The sequence below is a fragment of the Vombatus ursinus genome, unplaced genomic scaffold (genome assembly GCF_900497805.2).
Source record: "Vombatus ursinus unplaced genomic scaffold, bare-nosed wombat genome assembly UNPS02014772.1, whole genome shotgun sequence".
In the NCBI taxonomy this organism is placed as follows: domain Eukaryota; kingdom Metazoa; phylum Chordata; class Mammalia; order Diprotodontia; family Vombatidae; genus Vombatus; species Vombatus ursinus.
In genome coordinates, this window is record NW_020954550.1 from 9,585,145 (window position 1) to 9,610,821 (window position 25,677).

Here is a 25,677-nt window from a genome sequence, read left to right on the forward strand (position 1 = left end):
AGGGCAGTTGGAGGGAAAAAATTATATGTATGTATGTATATATACGTAGATAGATAGATAGATATATATAGATAGATAGATAGATAGATAGATAGATAGATAGATAGATAGATAGATAGATAGAGGACACAGGGTGAGTTGAAGATGAAGGGGTCAAATCTGGAGAATAAAATTAAGGGGTGAGAGAGGATTATACTAGGAGAAGGAGAAAGGGAGAGATAGAATGGGGTAAATTATCTCACAAAAAAAAACAGAAAAGAAAAGGCTGTTACAGTGGAGGTGAAACAGGGAAGGTGAGAGAGAATGAGTGAATCATTCTCATTGGATCTGACTTAAGGAGAGAATAACATACGCACTCAATTGCGTATGGAAATCTGTCTTACCCTACAGGAAAATGGGGGGGAAGGGGACAAAAGAGTAGGGGGATGATAGAGAGGAGGGCAGATTGGGAAAGGGGGGTAATCAGAAGCAAATACTTCTGAGGAGGAACAGAGTCAAAAGAAAGAACAGAATAAATGGGGGGGCAGGATAGGATTAAGGGAAATAGAGTTAGTTTTTCACAGCATGTCTACTATGGAAGTGTTTTGCATAACTGCACATGCATAACCTATATTGAGTTGCTTGCCTTTTCAATGAGGGTGGGTGGGGAGGGAGGAAGGGAGATAATCTGGAACCCAAAGTTTTAAAAATACATGTTTAGAAAAAAAGTGTTTTCACATGCAACTAGGAAATAAGAAATACAGGAAATGGGGTACAGAAATCTATCCTGCCCTACAGGAAAATAGAAGGAGAAGGGGATAAGAAAAGGGGGGGAGAGATAGCAGGGAAGGCAGACTAGGGGAAGGGGTATTCAGAATGCATGCCATCTTGGGGTGGGGGGAGGGGTGAGATGGGGTGAAAATTTGGAACTCAAAATCTTGTGGAAGTAAATGTTGAAAACTAAAAATAAATAAATTAATTTAAAAAAAAGAAAAAGAAAATTAGGACCAAAGAGAAGCCAATGACTCCATGAGGCAACTAGAAATATTACAACAAATTTAAAAGGCTAAAAAGAGATAGAGAGACAGAAGATTAAGAAGAAAACGTGAGGTATCATGTAACAAGAACAACAACAGTGGCTAAAACAGAGATTTCCTGATTCTTATTTTAGTATTCATATAAAGACTTAGTCTTTTTTTAAAAAAAAAGAGTTTATTAAGATAACATTCTGGTTGAAAAAATATGAACTTAACATGAAGGATGTATCCCTTAACCCAGGGGCCACAACAGATGAACTAGTTACATTTGATAAGTATAGGTGCCATCTTATTGGCCAAGCATTTCTTCTACAATCTTGTTCTGATGTGTATATTTGCTGGCAGAAAATCACTAAGTACTATATATCTTAGTTACTTGGCAGATAATTTTTTCTTGGTATCCAGATGTGGAATAGATCGTTTTTCCTTTTCAACACCAAATTCAGTTCACCAACGATGTCATGTTTATACCATCTCCCTTACTGCCTTTTAAGATTCTTCAGGCCAGCAACTATTTTTCACCTTTGTATCTCAACCATATTTCACATGGGGTATATGGGGTGTTCAGGGAGAACAAGCACCTCTGGTGTAAGGGCTTGCTGAACCCTTGTCAGTGCTGTTCATCCATTCCTTTGGTGTCCACCTCACTCAACTCTCACCTGTGGCTCCAAGAAGCTGTAGCATGTACAGCAGCTACACTCTGATAAAACTGTCTCAGCAGAAGGGCTAAACCAAGTTGAGGGTAACTGACAGGCCTCAAACATGGGGGATGTTTATCCCAAGCACGTGAAGACATCCCCCCTGCAGAATGTCTGGATAAGAAGAATTTGTTCCAATGGCCAGGAAGGCAGCCAAAGCAGGTGCTGTGGAACACTCAGCTTGGTCAGACATCGAAAAAGCCAGTCATTCACTTCAACCCAGGCCATCACCAGTCATCTTGACTTTGTCTTGCCACTAGACTTCGATGACTCTGGAAAAGAGAGTGAGGCTAACAAGTTTGTGCAACTCTGCCTCATTTAAATCCAATTCATGCTGTAGTCAAGACTTCACCCTGTAATGTCATTGATCTTCTTCCAAAACAAAGGACAGGCAACAATAACAACAAATGGTCAAAAGATATGAATAGGCAGTTTTCAGAGGAAAATTAACAATCATACCAAAAAATGCTCCAAATCACTAACAATTAGAGAAAATCAAATTAAAACAACTCTTGAGTTCCTACTTCATGCCTATCAGATTGGCTAAATTGGCAAAAAAATTTAAAAAAAGGAAAATGACAGATGCTAGAGGGACTATGGAAAAATAGGTACATGTAATGCACTGTTGGTGGAGCTGTGAACTGGTCTAGCCATTCTGAAAAGCAATTTGGAACTATGTCCAAAATATTATTAAACTATGCATAACCTTTGACCCAATGATGCTGCATACTAGAGGTATACCCCAAAGAGAACAAAGAAAGAGGAAAATGACTCATGTACAAAATTAATTTATAGTACTTCTTCTTGTAGGGGCAAATAACTGTAAACTAAGGGAAAATCCATCAATTAAGGAATGGCTTGAAAAAGTTATGGCATAAGAATATGATGGAGTACTATTGTACTGTAATAAATAATAAATGGGATGGTTTCAAAGAAACCTGTATGAATTGATGCAAAGTGAACTAAGTAGAACCAGAACAATTCATAAATACAAGCACTCTAAAGACAACTCTGAAAAACTTGGAAACTCTAATCAACACAATGACCAACCACAATTCTGCCATTCACTTCCAGATAAGATAGCTGATAGACTCAAACTCAGATTGAGGCTTATCATTTTGATGTTTTGTTTGGTTTTGGACATGGCCAAAGCAGGAATCTGTTTTGCTCGACAATACATGCTCTTAACTAACAGGTTTTGTTTTTCCTGCTTTCTCAGTGGGGGTGGAGGAAGGTGGGAAGAAGCCATTTTGGACCTGAAAACAATTTAATTTTTAAAAAATTATGCCCAAAAAGTTACAAACTTTTTGACTCAGAGATACCACTGTTAAGCCTATATTCCAAAGAGACCAAAGGATGGGGAAAAGATCCTACATATTAAAAAAGTATTTAAAGTAGTTCTTTTTTGTAGTTGCAAAGAACTGGAAACGGATGAGATACCCAGCAATTGAGAAATAGATAAACAAATTATAGCATATGAATATAATAGAACACTATTGTACTACAAGAAGTAAAGAAGGTGACAGTTTCAGAGACACCTGGGAAGACTTCTATGAACTGAAGCCAAGTGAAGTGAGCTGAATCAAGAGAGCAATTAAAGACAACTTTGAAAGACTCAGGAATGTTATCGATATAGCAATCAACCCCAACTCCACAGGACTCATGAAATAAAACATGCTACCCACCTCCTAACAGAATTGATAGACCACTGACTGAAACTTTTTTTTTTAGTCATGACAAATGTGAAAATTTGTTTTGCATGACTATACATGTTTATAGAGGTGGTTTTGTTTTTCTTGTTTTATCAAAGGGGGTAAGATGGGAAATGTGGGGGAGAGAGAGAGAGAGAGAGAGAATATGGATCTGAAAAGAAAATAGAATTTAATTTAAAAAGAAAAAAAATTAAGGGCCCCCAAAAGATCCATTTCCAACTACGCTGCCTCATAGAAACTTTTGCAAACATGAGCTAGTTATGAATATTCTGAGAGACTCCCTTGCAAGTGGGTGTATCTAAAGCATCTCTTTGAGTGACTCAGAAGCCATAGGAAAGACCAAAAAATAAAATCTGCTTCCAGGATGCTGAGGCTGGGCTAGAACAAGTCCACAGCAAGCTCTCTTTGGAGGGGCAGCCTTCTTAGACTGATCTTCATAATAATATGAATCACCAGTGATCTGCCAAAGAGTTTTCAGTAGTAGAGAGAAATCAAATACTCCATTATAGGAGAGGATCATTCCCTTTAAACCTGTTCCCAACAGAGGAAGAACACAGCTAACTGTCAGAGCCATTCTCACTCACATAAAACTAGAATGCAAAGACTATATTCTCCAATATGTAAGCCCATAAAAGGCAAGAAGTGGGGTTCTTTCTACTTAAAACACATGTTTATTTCACTAAGATTCAATAAATGATCAAATTAGAAAGAAACTGAAACCATCTAGTCCAACCCTTAAAGGTGAGAAAACTGAGATCCCAAGAAACTAAATACCTATACAAGGTCACACAGCTAATTTTTGGACAGCCTGTAACAAAAACCAAGATTTCAAGACTTCCAGTTGAATATTATACCAAAAGACTTCACTGTTGGTGAATGAGGTATTTCACAATCCCAAGCAAATCTTCCAGATAACTAAAATTTACCCTTTGAGGTAAATTTTTTTTTAGAATTTAACCAAATGTATTATGTATTCCCATGCCTTCTTAGAGTACAATGAATATAATTTAAGCTTTTCTTAATGACCAAAAGGTTATTATAAATTAGCTATTATATTGAGCTATAATACAATGATGCCCCAGGGACTCTTTAGCCCAACTAAGTAGGCAAAGTCAACAATGTTTTTTCATTTGTCTACTTTTTTGTAATTTTTCTCCCTCTTCTACATTCTCCTATCATTTCTTGCTGAAGTCTATGTTTGCTTCTCCCAAACACCTCAATTTCCCTTTTAATTTGCTACTTCTAATCTGATATGAACTAGGAAGCTAGAAAAGCCAGCTTATCAGAATTCTTTGTAAAGTCAAAATTAAATAGACTGAGTTTTAAAAGTTCTCTTATAAAGTATAAGTTTTATTTTATCATAACGGTGTGTCTACTATTTAGGCTGCTCAGAACTTTTTTAACTTATCCCTAGATTTCTCCACTGTCTCTTGGATAATTCAAATTACAGAATAAGTGATCTCTGGATAAATATAAAATACTATGCTTATTTATCATCACTATCTATCTTTATAGTCTAGATAACTCTCTAAGACTCTAAGCTGAAGAAGTGCCAAACCACATTGGTAGATGGAATTTCCTCATCCTGAAGTTCCCTAGACCAATGAAATTATAGTTTCAGTCCCAGACCCAATTTGTTTATAGCACCTATTTTAGATTACAAGACATGAAGTGGCCTGTATCTTCTGTCATATTTCTGATCCCTTTGTCCCAAAATAATGTCTAGTTTAATGTTTTGAGATCGTCTAGGTGAGGGGTACTTACTTAGCCTGAGGTAACTGGACTCCTTTTATAATATTTTAACATGTATTTCAACACAATTGGTTTCCTTTATAATCCTATGTTTGTTACTACATGCATTTAAAAACATTACTCTGAGATGGTCCATAGGATTCACCAGATCACCAAGCGGGTCCACAACACAAAAAAGGTTGAGAACCCCTAATCCAGTCAAACTCCTTCATTTTATAAGGGAGGAAACTGAAGGCGAGTAAAGTTAAGTAACTTGCCCAGGGTCACCCTAGTAGTTAAAACTCTTAAGGTGAGAATAATAATGATTTGATATAGAGACAAAGAATGTTATCATGGAAGTAATAATGATTTTTTTAAAAAGACTTTTAAAAAGACCAGAGGAAAGAGAGATCAAAATATAAGGTGATCTGATGTCACACTATTCCGGACTTTCAGGAGTTTACAATCTAGATAGGAAAACAAAACACATGCAAAAATGATGGCAAGTTACTATGTTAAATCATAAATTAGGTATTTAAATGAAGAGAAGATACAAAATCAGATTAGTTTAGGAAGCGAAGTCTTCCTGCAAGAATTTTTTAACAGGACCTTGAACACAGCAAGGTACATGGGACATGGAACAGTGAAGAAGAGGTGGGTAAGCAGCAATTCAGGTGGAGAAACGAGATAGTCCACAGAGAAAGCAAGCTTGTGACATCCAGAGCGCTGAGCAGAGAAAGGGAAATGAAAATGACTGTCAAATAAGGCAGTCAGAGGAAGAAGAGGGAAAGGAATTAGGTAGGGTAACAATTGGAGTTTCTTATGTTACAGAAAGGGAAAAAAAGTCAAATGATCAATTTGAGTGACAGAAGGAAAATGGACCTGATACATGATTCTTATGATAGCAACCTAGGATGGAATGGAAGATAAATACATGGCATAAGCCTTGAAAGAGGAAATGTCTATGAAGAGAAACAAAATTCTCTTGGAATGAGCCTGGAATTTGAAGTTATAAAAACCTTTATAAAAAGCGAAACATATAACAATTATACTTTCTTCATAGTACTTAGTATATCATGAGCATTAAATAATTAAATTATATTCCAGATTAAGAAGTCACATGCCATAACTGAAAGTACCAAATATTGCCATGCATGTTAAGAAAATTAAAAAATGCATCTGAAAGAGTAAGTATTCTAGGGGTTTATGCGTATCAAGGGGTGTTCCAGGAGAAAGAGAAAAAGTGGCAGAGAAGGGTAAAGTGCAAGGAACAGAAATGAAATAGCAAAAAGCAAGGTGGAAATGGATTGAAGTTCATTAGGAAAATCATTTCAGTTTCAATGACAAATTGGGTTAATAATTCTTGTTTAAACCTTTTCATTCTTGCATAGGAGAAACATACACAGTTTAAACTTATCACAAGGAGTTAAATGAAACAATTAAGATCACAGATTCAAAGCTGGAAAGGACCTTAGAGGTCTTCTAGTACAACGCCCCCTCATTTTAAAGATGAGGAAATAGAGGAGCAAAGAGTTTGGAAAATTTGCCAACAATCATACAAGTTGCAAAGTGGCAGAGCCCAAGTCTTCCTACTCCAAATACAGTGATCATTCCCCCACGGTATGCTGCTCCCACCTTCATTACTAAACCCAAGACAACTAAAACCACAAAATCAAAATTTGGCTTCCACACTTTGGCAAAAGCTTTTTCATGCACTCAAATGTTAGGATGACATCATCTAAAACTGCAAACTCTTCTTTATTACTTAACACTCAAATCACATTAACTAGCATGTGGACGTAAATCAACATTTATATTTTATATTTTCAATAAACCAAATAAAAATCACTGACTGTATTTTGTGCATCTTAAGCAAAATTTTCAGGGATGTCTGTCACTGATCAAACACTCCAAAAGAATTCTAAGCATTTATATACATTCGCACTAAGCTTTGAGACCATTTTAAAACATTTGAGCCACTGCATACAACTGATAACAACATTTAGGAGAAATGTAATTTTTATAAATATGCTCATACAAAAAAAGCAAGAATCACAAAATGCTAGAATGTAAAGATGGAAGGGGACTTAGAAATCACCCTGTCAGACTCCTTCATTTTACAAGTGAGGAAACAAGCCTAGGAAAGTTAAGTGAATTGAGATTGTGTCTACTTTCTATTCCTAGGCTGTCAGAAGAAGAAAATAGTTTCATAAATTCATCAAGCTAGTATCCAACAAGCTTAATGGACCTGTGGAGATCTAAGATCTATAGTTGCTAAGTGAACTATGCTTTTATTAAAGAAAAAAAGGAAATAGGCAACATGACTAGATAGCTGGTCTCTAGATAATACCTGTAATTCAAGCCAACCCTTGGACACACACCTGGCTAAGCAACTTGAAACAAATCATTAGTGGCCTGGGAAATTCTGCAGATTATAAACTGCAAAATAATGGAGGTTCTGCAATGGTACAGAGAGTTTCCTAACAGAAAAGGGGAGAGGAGAGGGAAGGAGGTAAGGAACATTTATTCAAATAACAGGAATAACACCCTGTTTGAAAAGTTCTTGACTCAAAACCTTGACTCTTTATTTGTGGCTCCCCCAAAAGGAGATAAACAAAAATTACATTAAAAAAAAAACAAAAACTGGTTCACAGACTTACTGCTTAATATAATGATTTTCTTCTGTAAGTCACTAGGGCAGAGAAACAAAACTTTGCAAAGTACTCTTTCTTTGTAAGAGGACTGCTGCTCTATTTAGACTTCGTTGCTTTTGTGCCAAGGATGTGCCATATAAGGAATCTCAAGTTCAATGTCATTTATTTTGTTCGGCTTTTTCAGATATCCAGGAATAACCTCTTTGGCTAGCTAATAATATATTCAAAAATCATAAAGAAGATCAGTTATGCATTTTATATTCTTTGAGCAAGCTAGTTTGATTTAGTACTTACTTGCCGAACTAATTAGCAAGAAAGTAACTATCTGCAGAGAAAAGACTGATAAAGGTCAACCTTACTTAACATGTAGCAGTAAAATTTTAACATTCATCTTTCAGCATTTAATACAGGTCAAAGTTATTAGGAAGAAGTAATAATACAAATTTGATCAAGATATTTTAAACTTGGACTTTCTTCTTTCCCTAAGGAAGCTCCCATCTTTTTCCTCAACTGCCACAAATTATTTGAGATTTCATAAGTAAACTAAGTATCAACTGATATTTGAAAGGGAAATTACCTGCAGAATTTTCCTTGTACTCAAAAAGACAATCTCTTTGCTCCTTAGCTCCCTAAGTACTACTGACACAAGTTTAACTGTCCTTTCACACTAACAAATTCGGATCTGTTGCAACCCAAGAACCAACTGATAGAATCTGTGAAGTCTACTAATTGTTTGGACACTTAGACTGAACTAGGTATCCTCTGACATCCCTTCCAACTCAGATTCGGTGACTTTAAATCACAGTCTACAATAATTTTTGCCACGCTTTTTATTAGTCCAGCCTGCAAATTAAATTTGATAACCCTTACTAGATAGAAATCCATTTTATAATATAAAGTATTTATGCCAAAATGGTACAATTCTCAAAAAGTCAAGCTTAATAAATACCAGAAAAGTTGTGGGTAAATGCGTACTGTGACTGTCATGCAGATAAATAGTATCAAAGGTTTATCAACCTAGTTGCAGGTGTTTTTCAAAACTTACACCTCTCTCTTTACTCGAAAGAACAAGGAATCATATCCCTTATTTCCATTCCTTTCTAAACTGGGCACTAACAGGAAAAATCCGATTAAGGTAACTGTTTTTTAATAAATTCGTGAAATAATTCTTTATTATATGGTTCTTTAAAGGGCCAAAATAAATGCCCTCTTCTGTGGGCAAGAAAACATAGGCTAAATTTTACTAAAATCTCCTTAAACCTCATCCGTACCCCAAAAATAAACAAAGAGTTTTTGTAGTTGTTGCCACTGTGTTTGAAAAGTCAGCAGCCGCACGCCGGGCGACTGTCAGGAGCCCTCAGCTCCCCGAGAACTTAACTTGAACGCCCTCGAATAGTTAACAGTGTAAACAAACGTGGCAGACGATCTCTTCGGCGAACCAAGGAGCGACGTCTTCCTGACTAATTGGCAAATCCAAAGTTGCTAGATTCGGTCCACTTAAAACAAATACCTTCGGAGAACGCATTTTAGGAGCGGCCAAGTTACCTACTTCGGGACCTTGGGCAGAACAAAGGAACCCTATGTCTTCAAGAGCTTTATATTAAAAAAAAAAAAAAAGGCAACTGTGCGTTCCGCGCTTCCCCGGATTCCTCCAACCTCTCCCCTAATAATGCCAGACCACAAGGTGGACAAGAGGCAGCCCCGATATTTCACAGATCCAGGGCAGTTGGGCTTCCAAAGGAGCCGATGAGAGAAAAATGCTCCTCCAGCTCCTGCTCCAGCCCCTGCTCCCCTCCCCACGTCGCCCCCCAATTACCTCTCCGGAGTTCTTGGCCTCTTCTTCAGGCTCCCTGCGAGAGCATGATGGGGGGCCCCTCTCCCCAAGACGCTGCTCCCCCTCCAGCCCCCGCGGGGTCTCTTCTCTCGGGGAGGGCGGATGTGAATGGGGATGCGGGGCGGCCACTCGCCAGAGGAAGCGGAGGCTGGCTTCGGCTTTTGGGGTAGAAGGGGGGCGTCGCAGGCCGGTTTCCTGGTCTCAAGTTTTGACACGAGTTTCCCAGCCGCCCCAACCAGGATCCCCCGAGGAAAAGGGGAAGGCAAAAAAAAAAAAAAGTTTTCTCTCGTGACACCGCCCGGAATTACTGCATGAAACTCACTTCCTGCCCAGGCAAAGAAGCTGAATCCAGGTCCGCGCAGGGGAACCCGGAAAACCAGCTCGACCTAAGCCGGGGAGCAGGAGGCGGGCGGGGGTGGGGGGTGTCTGTCTGTCTGTCTCTCCCGCCTCCGCCGCCGCCGAGGACCGTCCGAGCTCCGGCTCCAGAGACGGACGATCCGAACCCAATCGTGCAAAGCTGCCGAGTGCGCTCGCGGTGCCACCGGGCGGGCGGGCGCCGACGACGCGCCCCCTCGGGCCCTCCGGGTCCGGCGAGCGCGGCTGCACCGCGCCCCTTCCTCCGCCGCCGCCGCCGCCGCCGCGGCCCTCGCTAGGCCAGCTCCCGCAGAAGCCGCCGCCGCCGCCGCCGCCGCCCGGGTTATTGTCTCGACCGCGCCTGCCGCGCCCTTCGCCCGAGAAGCCGCCGCCGGGGTCCGGAGTCCGGGGAGAAAGAGGGAGGGGGCAGGCACGCGGGCCGGCCGCCGCCCCCGGCCGTCAGTCCGCCCGGCCCGGGTCTCCGTCCCCTCCTCCTCCCCACCCCCTGCCCTCGCCGAAGGCTCGCGGTTTCCCGCCCGTGCCCCACTTCCGCAGCCCCGGACCGCTGAAGCGGCGGAGGAGGCTCCGCGACCGACCGCGGGCAGCTGGAAGGGAGAGAAAGAGGGAGAGACACGGGCGACGCCGCCGAGGGTAACGCCGGGGCCGCGGCCAGCCGCGCCACATTCACTAGACACCGACCCGAGGGGAGGGGAAGGAGGCGGAGGAGGGGGGAGGGACCGGGCTGGGGCCAAAGCAGGAGGGAGCGCGGCCTCTCCGGCTGAGGCTGGCGCGGAGCGGGCGGCAACAGCGCCCCCGACCAGGCCTGGGGGGAAGGCTCTGCGCGCGGCGGAGGGGGAGGGGAAGGGGGCGGGGCCGCGGCGGGAAGCAGCCTCCAGCCGGCTCTCACCCCAACTGCCAGGCCCGGCGGGGCGGCGGGAGGCCGGCGCGAGCCAGTCAGCTTGCGGGGGCGGTGAGACGGCCCAATGGCTCGCCTCGGCCTCTGGGGAGGGGAAAGGAATGAAAGGAGCTGGGGAGGGAGGGGGAGCCGAGCGCGGGGTGGGGGAGGGGCCGCCCGCGCCAGGTTCGAGGCAGAAGTGCACCGAGGTGGAGCAGTGAAGCGTGTCCGGGCCGCCTCCCCGCCTCCCCCCCGCCCGCGCCCCCACCGGGCCCCGGGGGGCCCCCCGGGGAGCCGCGAAGTGGTAACTTTTTTTTTTTTTTTGCATAAACCTAGTTTCCTTCCGAGGGCTCCTCCGGGCCCCCGGCTGCAGCGTGCATCCTAAGGCCGAAGTCGCGAAAGGGCCCGGAGGCGCCCGACGGTCTCCTCCGGGAGCCGAGCCAAGTGCTTGCATTTTTCCCCGGGTCTGTCTCCCGGGCCGCGAGCCGCAGGCCCCGAGTCTCGCCCGCCCGGTCCCTCCGGCCCTCCAGCCCCGAGTGGTGGGGGTGGCGTCTGCAAGGTGTGAAGGGGCAGTGGAGGCTTCCTTCCAGCCGGGATTTCGAGCCGGCAGGTATCCCTCTCAGATGGAGCACTCCCGCCTGCCGGGAATTGCACACCCAGGCTGCCCGCTTCCCTTCCCGCGCTGGGCCCGCTTCGCTGCTTGTCTGCCCCCAGAGCAGTTCATTTGAGTCGCCTCCGGGCCTCTGATTCAGACCAACAGCCAGACAAAACTTAAGCTAGGGTGAGGGAAGGCGGCTCCAAAAATTGCTTTTGTTATTACATAGTGCCCTCATTTGAAAAAGGATTTGATGCACCACCAACAGCTTCTTTCTGCGCTGCAGCTGTTGGATTATGTCTAGCCATAATCATTCAGTTGCGTAAAGCATCTGCATTTATTATTAAGGGAGATACTTAAACATTCAGTTTCCTTGCATCTGGAAAAACCGAAAAAGCCTCAACTGTAACAGTGGAGTAGTATAGCTTTTTTGCATTGTTTGGCTCTTGCTTTTGATATGTTAACAGACTCAAAGATGATCTTGTTTCACTACTGAAGAGGAACAGAAAAAGGAGATATGGTGCACATTTTATCCCCTGCCTTCAACGAAGCTGCATCATTTCTATGCTAGTAGCTAATTTCTGGGCCCCTGAAATCACTTGTCTAACCCAGACCCTGCATATGACAGGAAATTATTTATTAAGTAGTCTGAATAAAAAGTCCTATATACGGTATTATCTAATAAATGGCTTTAAGCTTTTATCCAGAAAGAACTACTCATAAATTATCCCCAACAGCTAATTTACCAAAGTGAATGTTTACTGTTGAAAATGCCCTCGAATTAATTCATCCGCTCTACGTGTCCAAAACATGGAGTGGGGGGCATTATATTCTGGATTAACAGATTATTTCACTGGTCTAGAGCTGATTTTAGAGGGGTTTACAGAAAAATTCATTAAATCTCTGGTCCCTGGGGAGTGTGTGTGTGTGTGTGTTTAAGGGTTACAACTAAAACAATTTTACAACTAGATGGCATCTTAGATATCAATTTATCCAACTTCCTCATTATACACATGGGGAAACTGAGGCCCTGAGATTTGCCCAAATTCACATAATACATATTTAAGGCCAGAAAAATCCCTGGTCCCCTGATTGCAAATCCAGCCTTTTCCCCCCACGATATATATACCTCATCATTTGTTTAAGATCACGTGGGGAACATCATCCTTGCAAATCAGAGATCCAGGTTCCAGTTGTTTCTCTGGCATTTACTATACATATGACCATGGGCAAGTCACTGGATTTCAGCTTCTGCTTCTATAAAATGAAGATAGTAACATTTGCACTACTTATTTTATAGGGCTATTAAGAAAAACATTTTGAAAGCTGTTATATAAATATAAATTATTATGGCATAACAGGAACTAGAACCTGTATCTTTTTTTTAATTTATTTTTATTTATTTCATTAGATATCTTCCAATTACATGTAAAAAAATTTAACAATCATTTTTTAAAATTTTAAGTTCCAAATTCTCTCCTTCCTTCCTAATCTTTCCCCCTCCCTGAGAAGGCAAGCAATTTGATTTTGATTACCTGTGAGGCTATACAAAACATTTCCATATTAGCCATGTTGCCAAAAAAAAAAACACAAAAGAAAACAATACAAATAAAGATAGTAAAAAGAATTATGCCTCAATCTGTATTCAGAGTTCATCAGTTCTCTCCCTGGTGGATAGCACTTTTCATCATGGGTCCTTTGGAATTGTGTCTGATCATTATCTTGATCAGTGTAAACTAGATCTTTCACAGTTGATCATTCTTTTTTTTTTTTTAAGTGAGGCAATCGGGGTTAAGTGACTTTGCCCAAGGTCACACAGCTAGTAGTGTCAAGTGTTTGGTCTGAGGCTGGATTTGAACTCAGGTCCTCCTGACTTCAGGGCCAGTGCTCTATCCACGGTGCCACCTAGCTGCCCCTGATTATTCTCATAATATTGCTGTTACTGTGTCCAATCGTCTGGTTCTGCTTACTTCACTTTGCATGAGTTCTTAGCTTCCCAGGTTTTTCTGAAATCATCCTGCTCATCATTTCTTATAGCACAGTAGTATTCCATCACCTGTATCTCTTTTCAAGGAGAAGCTTTCAAGTCAAGAAAGCAGCTGATGCATACAATTAACCCAAAGCTAGGTTCCCAGCACATCATGATTATGTCAATGGATATAATATAAAGTCCGTGTAATAATATTTATGAAGTGCTTTAAGGTTTGCAAAGGGCATTCCTCTCTTCACCCTTACAAGGTAGTGTAAATAGTATCCCCACTTTACATATGAGAAAACAAATTCAGGTTAAATGGCTTGCCCAAAGTCATACATACATATTCCAGAGCCAAGATTTGAACCTTAGACTGTGCTGACTCTCCAAGTCCACCTCGATGTTTACAATATTTCCTAGAATGGTAAATATTTACTTAATTAAGCTTTAGCTCATCCTGGACCTCTAAAGGCTGATGAAATTCCGACCCAAACTTAATAATGTTGATTAGAATTATAATGGGTTGTATGAATTCCAACTCTGCTCTACATCAGCCCCATTTCAAAGACTCTAATCTTTCCAAAGGAGACCAACCTGATTTAGAATCTCTAAACTTTGAATCTCTTCTTAAGTAGATCTAAGAGTCTCATTCGTCTTAAACCCAGTAGTACCACCTTTAGGAGCATCCCTTATTCTAGAGTTCCTGTGTCTGCACCTATGGGAAGTATGAGGGCCTATGATTGCAATCCTTGAAACAAGACTAGAGAGTAAAATTGACGCATTCAAGAACTCATAAGCCCATAAGTGGCAGGGCTGGAACTTAAAAACCAAATATTCTGACTGTAGTGTCCTTTACCACAATGTGGGGTGCAGTGCCTTAACCTGAGACTGAAAGAACTGACTTCCTACTGAGGATGCAGATTTAATTCCCAGAGTAAAGAGACCTGCAGAGATGAAACAAATTTCATTGAGTATCCCAATTCTCATTCCACGTGAACAAGACAAGTTCTTAAAAGTAGATGTGATGATGGACTTAGGATGCAGACTAAAACGTATTTTTGGGAGATGACCGATGAAAGAATTGTTTTGCAGATTTGTAACGAGTTGTGTTTTATTTTTCAGCGGGCTGGAGTTAGGAAGAAAAGGAAGATTTTCATTAATTAAAAAATTAAACTTAAAAAAGTTTAAAGAAAAAAAAATTGGATTGCCTAGGGATCAGGAGAACACCCTTGGAGGAAAGACATTTGACTTGGATGATTTCTGCTTCAAATTGTTTCAATACCCAGAAATGTCAGGGCCCCCATGAGGCTGTGAGTCAACTCTATGTCATCAGTGACTGAAGCCAGAGAACTCCACAAAGGAACAAATCCTAGAGATACTAGTATTGGAGCAATGTCTGACTATTCTCCTGAGAGAGATGAAGACTTATGTAAATCCACAACTTCCAGAAAACAGTGGGGAGGTGGTGACATAAATGCTTGAGGAGGGGGAATCTTCCTTTTGTGGACTCTAAACTTTCCCAAAGGAAGAACAGAGAAGGTGGTAATGGTTTTTGTTTTCCAGACTGTTAGGTCCCAACCAAACTTGCCCATTTATTGTTTCCTGGAATGAGAAATTCCATCTCCTGTCTTTGTACAAGCTGTCCTGCAAACCTAGAATGCATTCCTCCTTTACCTCCAACTCAGTAGTCCCAGCTTCTTTCAAGACTCACCTCAAATGCTACCTCCTATGTGAGGTAAATTCTGGTCTTTTCCCATTCCCATCCTTCTTGCTAGAGACCTCTCCCCTGAAATTACTTTGTGTTTACATTTAAATTTTCTTACATATCTGCTTGTTGTTCCCTTCCCTACCCTCCCAACCCCCCCAACACACACACACACACACACACACACACACACACACAGGAATATAAGTTCTTTAATGGCAGGAACTTTCAATTTCATCTTGCTCATGATGAAACCTAGAATTGTATCTGGTACATAATAAATTCTTACTGAATGAATGAATCAACCCAAATGTCAAAAATCCTTTAGTAGCCTAAATGAATAGCTCTGGCTAAGTCATCCAGGCCAAAACCCTCCTCCTTCCCCATCTTTCATGGTCCTCTTCATTTCTGGAACTACCCTTAGGGCTTACCCAAGTATCTTCCTGCATAATATTATTTCAAAGACCAGAAAAATCTGGCCCCCAGAATACCTCTCCTACCTGTTTGGTCTATGCTAGATGATACCTAAAATTTTACTTCATTCTTTAACTTTTTTGTCTTCTTTTAAAATCCAGACTCAGACACTTACTAGCTGTGTGACCCTGGGCAAGTCACTTAACCCTGTTTACCTCAGTTTCTTCATCTGTAAAATGAGCTGGAGAAGGAAATGGCAAACCACTCCAGTATCTTTGCCAAGAAAACCCGAAATGGGGTCATAAAGAATCGGATAGAACTGAAACAATTGAACAAAAATGCAAATAGCCCTTGGAGATATCTTATCAGTCATATTATGCTTTTTAACTTGAATTAATTTGTCAGATCCTTCCATGAAAATAAGTTTTATTGAGAGGTACCTCCCCCCAACTCCCATTAACACATGAAGAAACAGATTCAGAGATGATTGTAGGCACTAGGAATATGATACTAAGTATCTGGTACTAGTGTAGAAAGAGAAGGCTGAGGGGGTAACAATGACACATTTCACATACTTTGCAATTTTGATCAAGGTTTGCTCTTTCTACATTCCAAGAATAATCCCCCAAACTAGAATGACCTTTAGAAGTTGAAAGATAAGATCTATTTACCTAAAACCTTCTACTACTTGGTCAATTGTTATATTGTCTTATTAATCTCATCTTACATTAAATGATCAATTCTGATAAAACTTTATATTGACTGAAATTTATCATCTGCACACTTTCAAGAAAATAATGTATATCACAGGTGAAAACTACACAGCTTGATAGCCAAGTTATAAATATAATGAATTAAAAATACTTGATTTATCTTAGTTATTAATTACTGAGACTAACTACTTGCGTCTATCTTATAGGAATGGCAAAATAGTAAATTAGATCTTAGCTTTACACTCTCATATTTTAAAGATATTAGGTTATTTTGAATGGCTTTCTCCAGGACTTTAAAATGGATTTCGATTTTAGATTATGACCAGAAGTCAATCCCCTAACTCAAACTCAAATCAAAACTCAATGCCCTAACTAGAAAGCCAAATACTATAAAAATAGATAATATACAGATGTATAGTATGATTGACTGAATCATAACAATCCCTAATAAAGTAATGTTTGAAAAAGATCTGGGAGTTTTAGTGGAATGCAAGCTTGAGAAGAGTCAACAGTATGATTTTGGCAGTGAAAAAAGCTCATGGAATCATGGGATCGTTAAGAGAAGCATGGCTTCCAGGAATTAGAAAGTGATAGTTTACACCAGGGCTTCTCAAACTTTTTCCACTTGAAACCCCTTTTCTCCTTTTGGCAGCTTTCGTTGGCATTGCATGGCCTGAGGACATGCGCAGTGCAAAGTGTAAATGCTTTGTGTTCGGAACCAAAGCTGCAGTGAAGTTGCCCTATGCAACAGGCAAGCGCTGCCAGAAACACCTCGGATTCATTATGAATTTGATTTTTAATTAATTTTTGGTGCTGTGCTTTTAGAAATCTTTTACTGTTGCCCATATAGCATTGTTTAAGAAGTCCTGATCTACACCCCATTGATCAGACCACATCTGAAATAGTGTTCAGTTGAAGTACCACATTTTAGCGAGGACATTGGCTAACTGAATATTGATCAGACACTAAAAGGCAACTAAAAAGGAATAAGGATCAGTTGAAGGAGCTAGGTATGTTTAGCCTAGAAAAAAGGAAACATTAAAGAAAAAAGAATGACATGACCAGATCTGTTCACTAGGAATATTGTAGCAATATGAAGCATGGATTGAAGGAAGTGGAAGAGAGGAGAGAATAAAAGACCTTTTAAGATACTGTGACAGTAATTGGTGCAGTTGGTGAAGATTATACCAAGGTAATAAGAGTGGGAATAGGGAAAAGAAGATGATGCAAGAGATAGTGTGAAGGTACAATCATTTAGACTTTGTAACTGACCATATAAGAGAAGAGAGAAGGGAAGAGTCAAGAATAGCACCAATGTTTTGAAAAAATGGCAGATTGAGTGAATGGTAGTACCACTGATAGAACTAGACTAAAAATATTATCAGGGCTTGGGGGAAAGGGCAATAAACATGTTTGAGACAAGTTGAATTTGAAATGCTAGTTAGTATGAGATTCAGGTGGAAATGTACTGTTGGCACTTAAATGTGTGAGTCTAGTGGGGAGAAAGATCAGAGAGGGAAGTACAGATTTCAGAGTGAAAGAGGTACAGAATCTAGGAATTGAAAGGTCACCTAGTCCAACCTATACCTGAATGAGAATCCACTTAAACTAAGGACTGCTTGCAGATGACCAGTGAATAAGAATGCACTAATTCCTGGGACAGCCCATTCCACTTTTGAATATTTCTAATTGTTAGAAAAAAAATTTTCCTTTCTTTGAGTCAAAATCTGCCTCTCACAGCTTCTACCCCTCACTTCCAGTTCTGCTCTCTAGGACCAAATGGAACAAGTTGAATCTGTCTTCCATGTGACAGCCCCTCAGATGTTTAAAGACAGTTGACATGCCACCCTCCCTGTCCCATTTTCTCTTCTAAAGGCTAACCATCATCAGTTGTTTCCAACAATCTCTATAAGACTTTTTCACCATACTGGTTGCTCTCTCTTTGGATACTCTCCAGCTTATCAATATCCTCCCTAAAACACAGAATTGAAAAGATTGTCGCAGATGTAGGATAACCAGTGCAGAGTATGAAAGAGTAATACATTGCCTCAGACTGGCCACTAGGCCTCTCCTAATGCTGTCTAAAATTACTTAAGCTTTTTTTAACTTCTGTAGTTCATATCACACAGCTATACTCATATTGAACTTGAAGTCCACTAAACCCCCCAATTTTTTCCAGACAAAACGGCTGTCTGGCCGAACTTCCTTCATAGGGTATTTATGAAGTTGATATTTTGAACTTAAGTGTATGACTTTAGATTTATTCCTATTACATCGTGTCTTATTAGATTCAGCCCAATAGTCTAGACTGACCCTGTGAACCAACATTTTACTTATTCCTCCCAGATTTGTTTTATTTGTAAATTTACCTTTATTTGTAAATATACCTTTATCCAGATCTACTAAAAATGTTAAATAGCACAAGTCCAAGGGCAGCACCCAGAGCACTCCACTAGAGTCCTCCCTGTGATTCTGGTGACTCTCAAATATTATTGATTTTCAGTCCAAACATTCTGAAACAATTCAGCAATACATATTTAAGCTCTCATCTCTCCATCTTATTCAAAGGAATAGCATGAGAGATTCTGTCAAATGTTTTGCTAAAATCTAAATAAACTATATCATTCTTTGGACTAATCTGTCTATCTAGTAAACCTATGAAAAAGGGAACATGTTTAGTCTGTCTTGATCAGTTGAAGCCCAACTGGCCTTTTATGAGCAACACTCCCTTTTCTAGATATTCCTTACCTTTAATAGTATATACTGGGGGATTGGCCAATGAAGGCCCAGTTCTGAGAGCATGAACAATACACTTTACCTTGGTGAGCCTTCTACAGGGATACATATTGGAGAGACCCTTTCTCCGACTCAGAGGATGCACAAGTATCCTGATTGTTTTCTGTGCTTACTGCTCCAAGACAAAAAAACCTTTTAATTGGCTGCTGAGCCAGTACCTAGTATGCATACAAAAGACTCAAATGGGGATCTCTCCTCTCTGGAAGCTGTCAAGTGAAACCAAAGAACTACTGTGGATTTCTGGGTGGTGGAAGGGTCTCAGACCCTCTCTCTCACCATCTCTATGTAATCATGAGTATATGGGGGTAGTGTTTGTTTTTGTTTTTATTTTCTGTCATGTTTATCTTACCTGATGACAGGTCAACAAGTACTAAAGACTAAATGGACCATGAGCTTTTGAACCATCAGAAGAGCTCTCAGACATTCAGCAACTAAAGTTCATAGAAGAGGCTTCTTGTAGCTACGGCATCTAAGCATGGTCAGGACCCAGATCTGAGAACTGCTCTTTTTGTCCAGGCTGTTAAATTATCATAGCTGAGATGCCACACCCTGAAAGCCAAGGAATGATTAGTCCAATAATATATATAGTCCAATAGATGGGGAGAATGTTGATAGTCACCACTATAAGCTTCAGTCCACTCTCCCCAGGGACCAAAGTAGTAGAAGAGAGCACCTGGTCTTAAAGGTATCTGTACTTCAGTTTTTGCTGTATCTTTCCAATAAATTTCCTTTGTGAAAGCTAATTGACCTTAACTGGTAGAATGATAATGGGGAAATATTAGCTGATAAGGGATACTGGGGTAACATACTGGATAAGGGCTTGTGAGTGATAGTATTAGAAAACAGCCTCAATCCCTCTAGGTTACCCCTAGAACCTTAAGAGGAGAATGTAGCCACATTCTGGGAGCCCAACCTGCCCCTGGACTAGGGTTAGACTAGTAGCCCCAGAACTGATATGCAATACAAATACATTCTAGAATTTTGTCAGGCATCAAAATCAAACTCACTGGCCTGTAGTTTGCAGACTTTTCTCTTTCTTTCTTTCCTTTTGTTTTTTAAAGAAGGATAGATAGCATTGTTCTGTCCTGCCAGCATGTCTTCTGTTCCCCCTGATCTTTCAAATATCACTGACTGTTGTTGCTCTGCAAACACACCCATGAGTTCTTTAAGTTCCGCAGAATGAAGTTTATCTGAGCCAGTTGACTTGAACTCATTAAGAATAGGTAGGTGCTCTCTTTCTATCTGCCAAGTTGTTTTGTGTTTCAGTTCTCCATTAACTCTTTTTGTTTTGTATGGATAAAAAAAAATTACTTGCCTTGCATGATGAAAAATGGTATCTACCTCCAGAAAGAAAGAACTGTTGAACTCTGAGTGCAGATTGAAACATACTTTTTTTACTTTATTTTTTTTTGTCTGTGTTTTCTTTTACAATATAGCTAATATGGAAAAATGTTTTACGTGACTTCATAGGTATAGTTGATATCAAATTGCTTGCCTTCTCAAGGAGAGAGGGAGGAAGATGGAGAGAATTTTGAACTCAATTAAAAAAATTATTGTTAAAAATTTTTACATGTAATTGTTAAATATTTTTTAAAATGAATAAGTTTTTTTTTAATTACTCATCTTGGCAGAGGAAAGAGAAGCAAATGAGAGGTAAATAGTTCTACTTTGATTCCATTGTCTCTTCCCAACATTACATCCACTCTTAGTAGCAGTGCTACTCCTTCTTTGAATCTCCTTTTCTTCTTGTTTGGTGATCTCTAGTTCCTTAGCATTCTTTGCCAGCCTCAACTTAATAATTTATGGATCATGAAACTACTATTACAGAACCATGTCACATTTTCATATTTATCCATCATTACCTATCCCTACTTTAACTTTCTTTGCATGTCTTTTTAAAACCTAGGTTGGCTGAAGTTAGCTAGGAGTAGCTAGATGTCAAAGTGGATAGAGCACTGGGCCTAGAGTCAGGAAGACCTGAGTTTTAATGTAACCTCAGACACTTACTAGCTGTGTGAACCTAGGAAAATCACTTAACTTTTGTTTGCCTCAGTTTCCTCATCTGTAAAATAGGGATAATAATAGCATTTACCTCCCTGGGCTATTATGAATCTCAAATGAAATAACAATTTTAAAGCACTTAGCACAGTAACATGGTAAGTGCTATATAAATGTTAGCTATTATTATTATCATCATCAATAATAATAATAACACATTCCCTTGCATTCCTATCAATTATGTTAGTAAATTCCTTCTCTTTTCTCCTAATCAAAATGATTTCTCTTTGTATCTTCAAAATTTTCATTTCTGAAAGTTTCCCAATCCTCATGAGTTGACCTCCCCCATAGAATTTTAGTTCATGGTATCCCTTTCCTATCTCTTAAACCCTTGGAATATGTTCTAGGATGCACATCATATTATACCTAGCTTTTCTTTCCTTTATCACCAATTCTAAAAGGGGATGGTCACTTAATGCCAAGGTTCCCATGATTTTGCTTCAGCAACCCAGTCCTCTTTGTTGGTAAGGATCAGGTCTAAAATGGCAGTTTCCCTTATTGCTTCTTCTACCTTTTGAAGGATAAAATCATGGTTAAGGCAAGGCAAGAAATTATTAGCTGCTCTATTTTTGCTTGAGAACGCTCCAGCATATGTCCAGAAAGTTGAAATGCTGCCATCACTACTACATCATGCTTCTATGCTAGGCCAGACTTGTGATCTATTTCACCAACACCTCAACTATTTCCTCTTTCTGTGTGGGTAGTCTGTAGTATATAAACAATATTGCTTCTGTTTCTGCCTACGTTCATCTTCACCCAACTGTTCTGTACACCATGCTTCCCTGCTCTAGTTCCTGGATATCTTCACATGCGTGTATTTCTTTAATATACAGTGTTGTTTTTATTTTTTACTTTACATTTCTTTTGAATAAGGTATATCCTTCCAGAGTCATATTACATATTGCATCGCATTCCACCAAGTTTCAATGATATCAATGAAGCCCAATTTGCTTCTTTCTATTATGATATCTCATCCACTGTGCTTGTGGTCTTTTTTCATTTGGGTATAACATCTGAAGTTATGAGCCTTATTGATTCTTTCTCTTTTATTTAGTCTCCTGTGAATTTCTGGATGTTTCTATGACTACTCTTTTCCCTATATTATTGTTGTTTAAGCTTTTTTCAGACCTGTCTTATCCTTTGTGACCCCTTTTGGGGTTTTCTTAGAAAAGATACTGGAGTGGTTTGCCATTTCTTCTCCAGGTCATTTTACAGATAAGGAAACTGAGGCAAACAGGGTTAAGTGATTTGCCCACAGTCACACAGCCAAGCAGTATCTGAGGCTGGATTTGAACTCAGGTCTTCCTTACTCTAGACCTGGCACTCTATTCAGTGAGCCACCTACCTGCCCTAGCAACATTTTCTGAGTGTTTGCATGGCGACTCTTTTCCTTTTCCTTATATTGTAGTTATCCTTTATGGTATATAGCTTGGTAAATATAAGTAGATAGTATTCTCCCTCCTTTCTTTTCAACTAATAGTCCTTTTGATTAGATTTCCAAGACTCCCTGCAAATCCATTTTTACCATTTGTTGTTAGATACACTCCATCCCAGTATGCTTCTATTTTAAACCATGATCCAAAAATCTAACTCCAGTTCTCAGACCTCATCTTCCCAACCAGATGATCACTTCCCAAATCTACCTTTCTCTTCTGAAAGCCTTTCCTTCAACTGGCAACAGAGATGAGAGCAGCACCTGTGCCCCTAAGGCCTTCAGTTTCTTGCCCAAGACTTCCTAATCCTTAGCAATACTTCCTAGATTCTTTCTGGCAGAATCATTTGTGCCACATAAATGATAAGAAGTGAGAAGTTGTCATCAGGTTTAACAAATCTTAGGCAATTCTTCTTCATGTCTTGAGTACATGCTTAGGAGAGACAGTAGACCTCTTTGTTATTAGTGTCAGGATGACAAAGAGTTGCTTCACTAACCCTTTAGGATGGACAACATCCTAACATGACTATCTGACTTCTTTTTCTGATCCTTAAGTAGAAGTGATATTAGATGTGGGAGTGATTAAACTCATCAAGGGAGAAAGTATAAAAAGAGATAAGTAACTGGGCCAGGAAGCATACCCATTAAGGGTAAGGAAAATGAAACAGAGCCAGAAAACAAAAAAGAGAGAGGGATTAGAAAGGTAAGAAAGTTCTAAAGTCAAGGGAGGAAAATGCATCCATGAGGAGAGAGTAATCAACAATCAATATCAAATGCTGAAGAGAAATCACTTAAAATGAAAACTGGAAAAAAATAGGCATTGGTTTTGTCAGTTAAAGGGCCATTGGTGTTCTTTGAAAAAGCAATTTCAACAGATTGGTCTGGACAGAAGGCAGAAAGCAAGAGCTAGAGAAAAGTCAATATTGAAGAGAGGAAACACAGGGTGCAGATAACTTTTTTTTTTCAATTAACAGGCATTTATTTCTCTCACATTCACCCCACATTGTTGGGAAAAGAAAAACAAAACAAAACCCATATAATATATGCATAATTACATGTTTTACATAAAAAAAGTTCCCACACTGTCCATGTCCAAAAATGTATGTCTCATTCTGCATATTGAGTTCACTGTTTCTCTGTCAGGAGGTGAGTAGCATGCTTTATCAATGGTCCTCTGGAAATGTGGTTGATTACTCATTGTGTTACTCATGTGTGTTCTTAGGTCATTAAAAGTAGTTTGTCTTCATAATGCTATTATTATAGAAATCGTTCTTCTGGTTCTGATCACTTCGTTCTTTATCAGTTCACACAAATTTTCCCAGATCTCTCTGAAACCATACCTTTGGTCATTTCTTAGGACACAATACATTGATACCCCATAATTCAACCATTCTCTCAAATGGTTGAATATCCATGATGGTCATCCTCTTAGTAGTTTCCAATTTTTGTTTCCCATTACAAAAAGAGTCACCATAGATATTTTTAAATGTATGGATCCTTTTTCTCTTTTTGTGATCCCATAGGGGTATCACTAGTACTGATATCACTACTATACTAGTAGGCCTAACAGTGGTATTCTTGGGTGAGTGAACAAGCACAGTTCAATGACTTTGGGGACATAGTTCCAAATGTAGAGACAACTTTTTCAAGAAATATAATAGTGCAGGGGATCAGAAAGAGGGATTGGAAACTAAATGGGTAGAATGATCAAGGTAACAAAAGGTCTTTTGTAGGCTTGGAGAGACCTGAGAATATTTGTAGGGAGAAGGAAATATGAGAGGAAGAGATTAAAGATACATGAAAGATGGGAGGTGATAGTTGGAGGTGCTAGATGAAGCTGGAGGGAATGGAATCAAGGGTGTAGATAGTAAACTTAGTATTAGCAAAGAATGGAAAGAGAGAGAGAGAGAGAGATTTTTCTCTGAGTCAGGAGGGAAGGAGGCAAGAATGGGTGATAATACTGAAAATTATGAGGATTAGAGGAGGGGAGTTAGGATAGCTCTGGTTGGATGCCCTCAATTTTCTTTGTTGGGGCAGCTAGGTGGCACAGTGGATAGAGCACCAGCCTTGAAGTCAGGAGGACCTGAGTTCAAATCCGGCCTCAGACCAAACATGACACGTACTAGCTGTGTGACCCTGGGCAAGTCACTTAACCTCAATTGCCTAAAAGTAAAGAAAAAGAAAGAAAAAAAATTTTTCTTTGTTAGGTAGGAGACTAGGGGCAGCTACTGGATAATTCAAATCACTGAATAAGTGATCTCTGGATCAATATAAAATTACTGTGCTTATTTATCATCACTATCTATCTATATAGTCTAGATAACTCTCTAAGACTCTAAGTTGAAGAAGTGTCAAACCACATTGGTAGATGGAATTTCCTCCGGCCTTGGAGTCAGGAGGACCTGAGTTCAAATCCGACCTCAGACACTTGACACTTACTAGCTGTATGACCCTGGACAAATCACATAACTCTGATTGCCTCACTGAAAAAAAAAAAAAGAGGCTAAGTTATTGTTGTAAGTGTAATGGATAAGGATGTAGTTTGAGGAGAGAGGAAAAAATGTGGAACGGTGTCTGTGAAAAACAAAATAAGATGTTAGTAAGAGTAGAACAGAAAGATTGATGGACAACAGGAATAGGCTTAGCTGAGGTTGTTTCAATATTTCAAGAATTTGTGTTACATCAACTCATGTCATTACATCTCTGTAACTTGGTCCATAGTCACAAGTGTTGCTGAACCTGGGGAAAAAAACCTATCACCCTACACCAGTCTCTTCAAATTTGGGTAGAGTGGCTCTCAGACAATAACAGATGACAATCTATCACTAGATTCCAGTGAAGTTCTTCACTATAAATTTGTAATGAGTAAAATCAATTCTATTATATGACTTTCTCTAGTATTGCTCAAAACCTAGGAATAAGGGTAGAGAGCAGAGGATTACCCAGGGCTGCTTATTTGAAAGTTAGCAAACTTTCAGGGGGTTGAGTATTCTAGAATGCTCATTTGTAAATTATTAAAGTGGTAGACCATAATGTCAAAGCTGGGTCTATTGTCACTTGAAGCCAGAGTAGAGGAGATAGACTGGGAAAGGAACTGA

At 39.9% G+C, this 25,677-nt stretch overlaps 1 protein-coding gene across 5 annotated transcripts in view; it reads right to left on the reverse strand.

Annotated features, from left to right (window-relative positions):
- ERBIN (erbb2 interacting protein) overlaps positions 1 to 10,178 on the reverse strand; it is a 189,278-nt gene extending 179,100 nt beyond the window's left edge. For 3 of the 5 annotated variants that reach the window (XM_027863531.1, XM_027863530.1, XM_027863528.1), the window contains exon 1: positions 9,628 to 10,177. The gene's annotated coding sequence lies outside the window, so the exon portion shown is untranslated. Of the gene's footprint in view, positions 1 to 9,627 lie in introns of all 5 variants that reach the window. The other 2 variants (XM_027863532.1, XM_027863529.1) reach the window with 1 other exon arrangement.
- Positions 10,179 to 25,677: the final 15,499 nt, after the last annotated feature.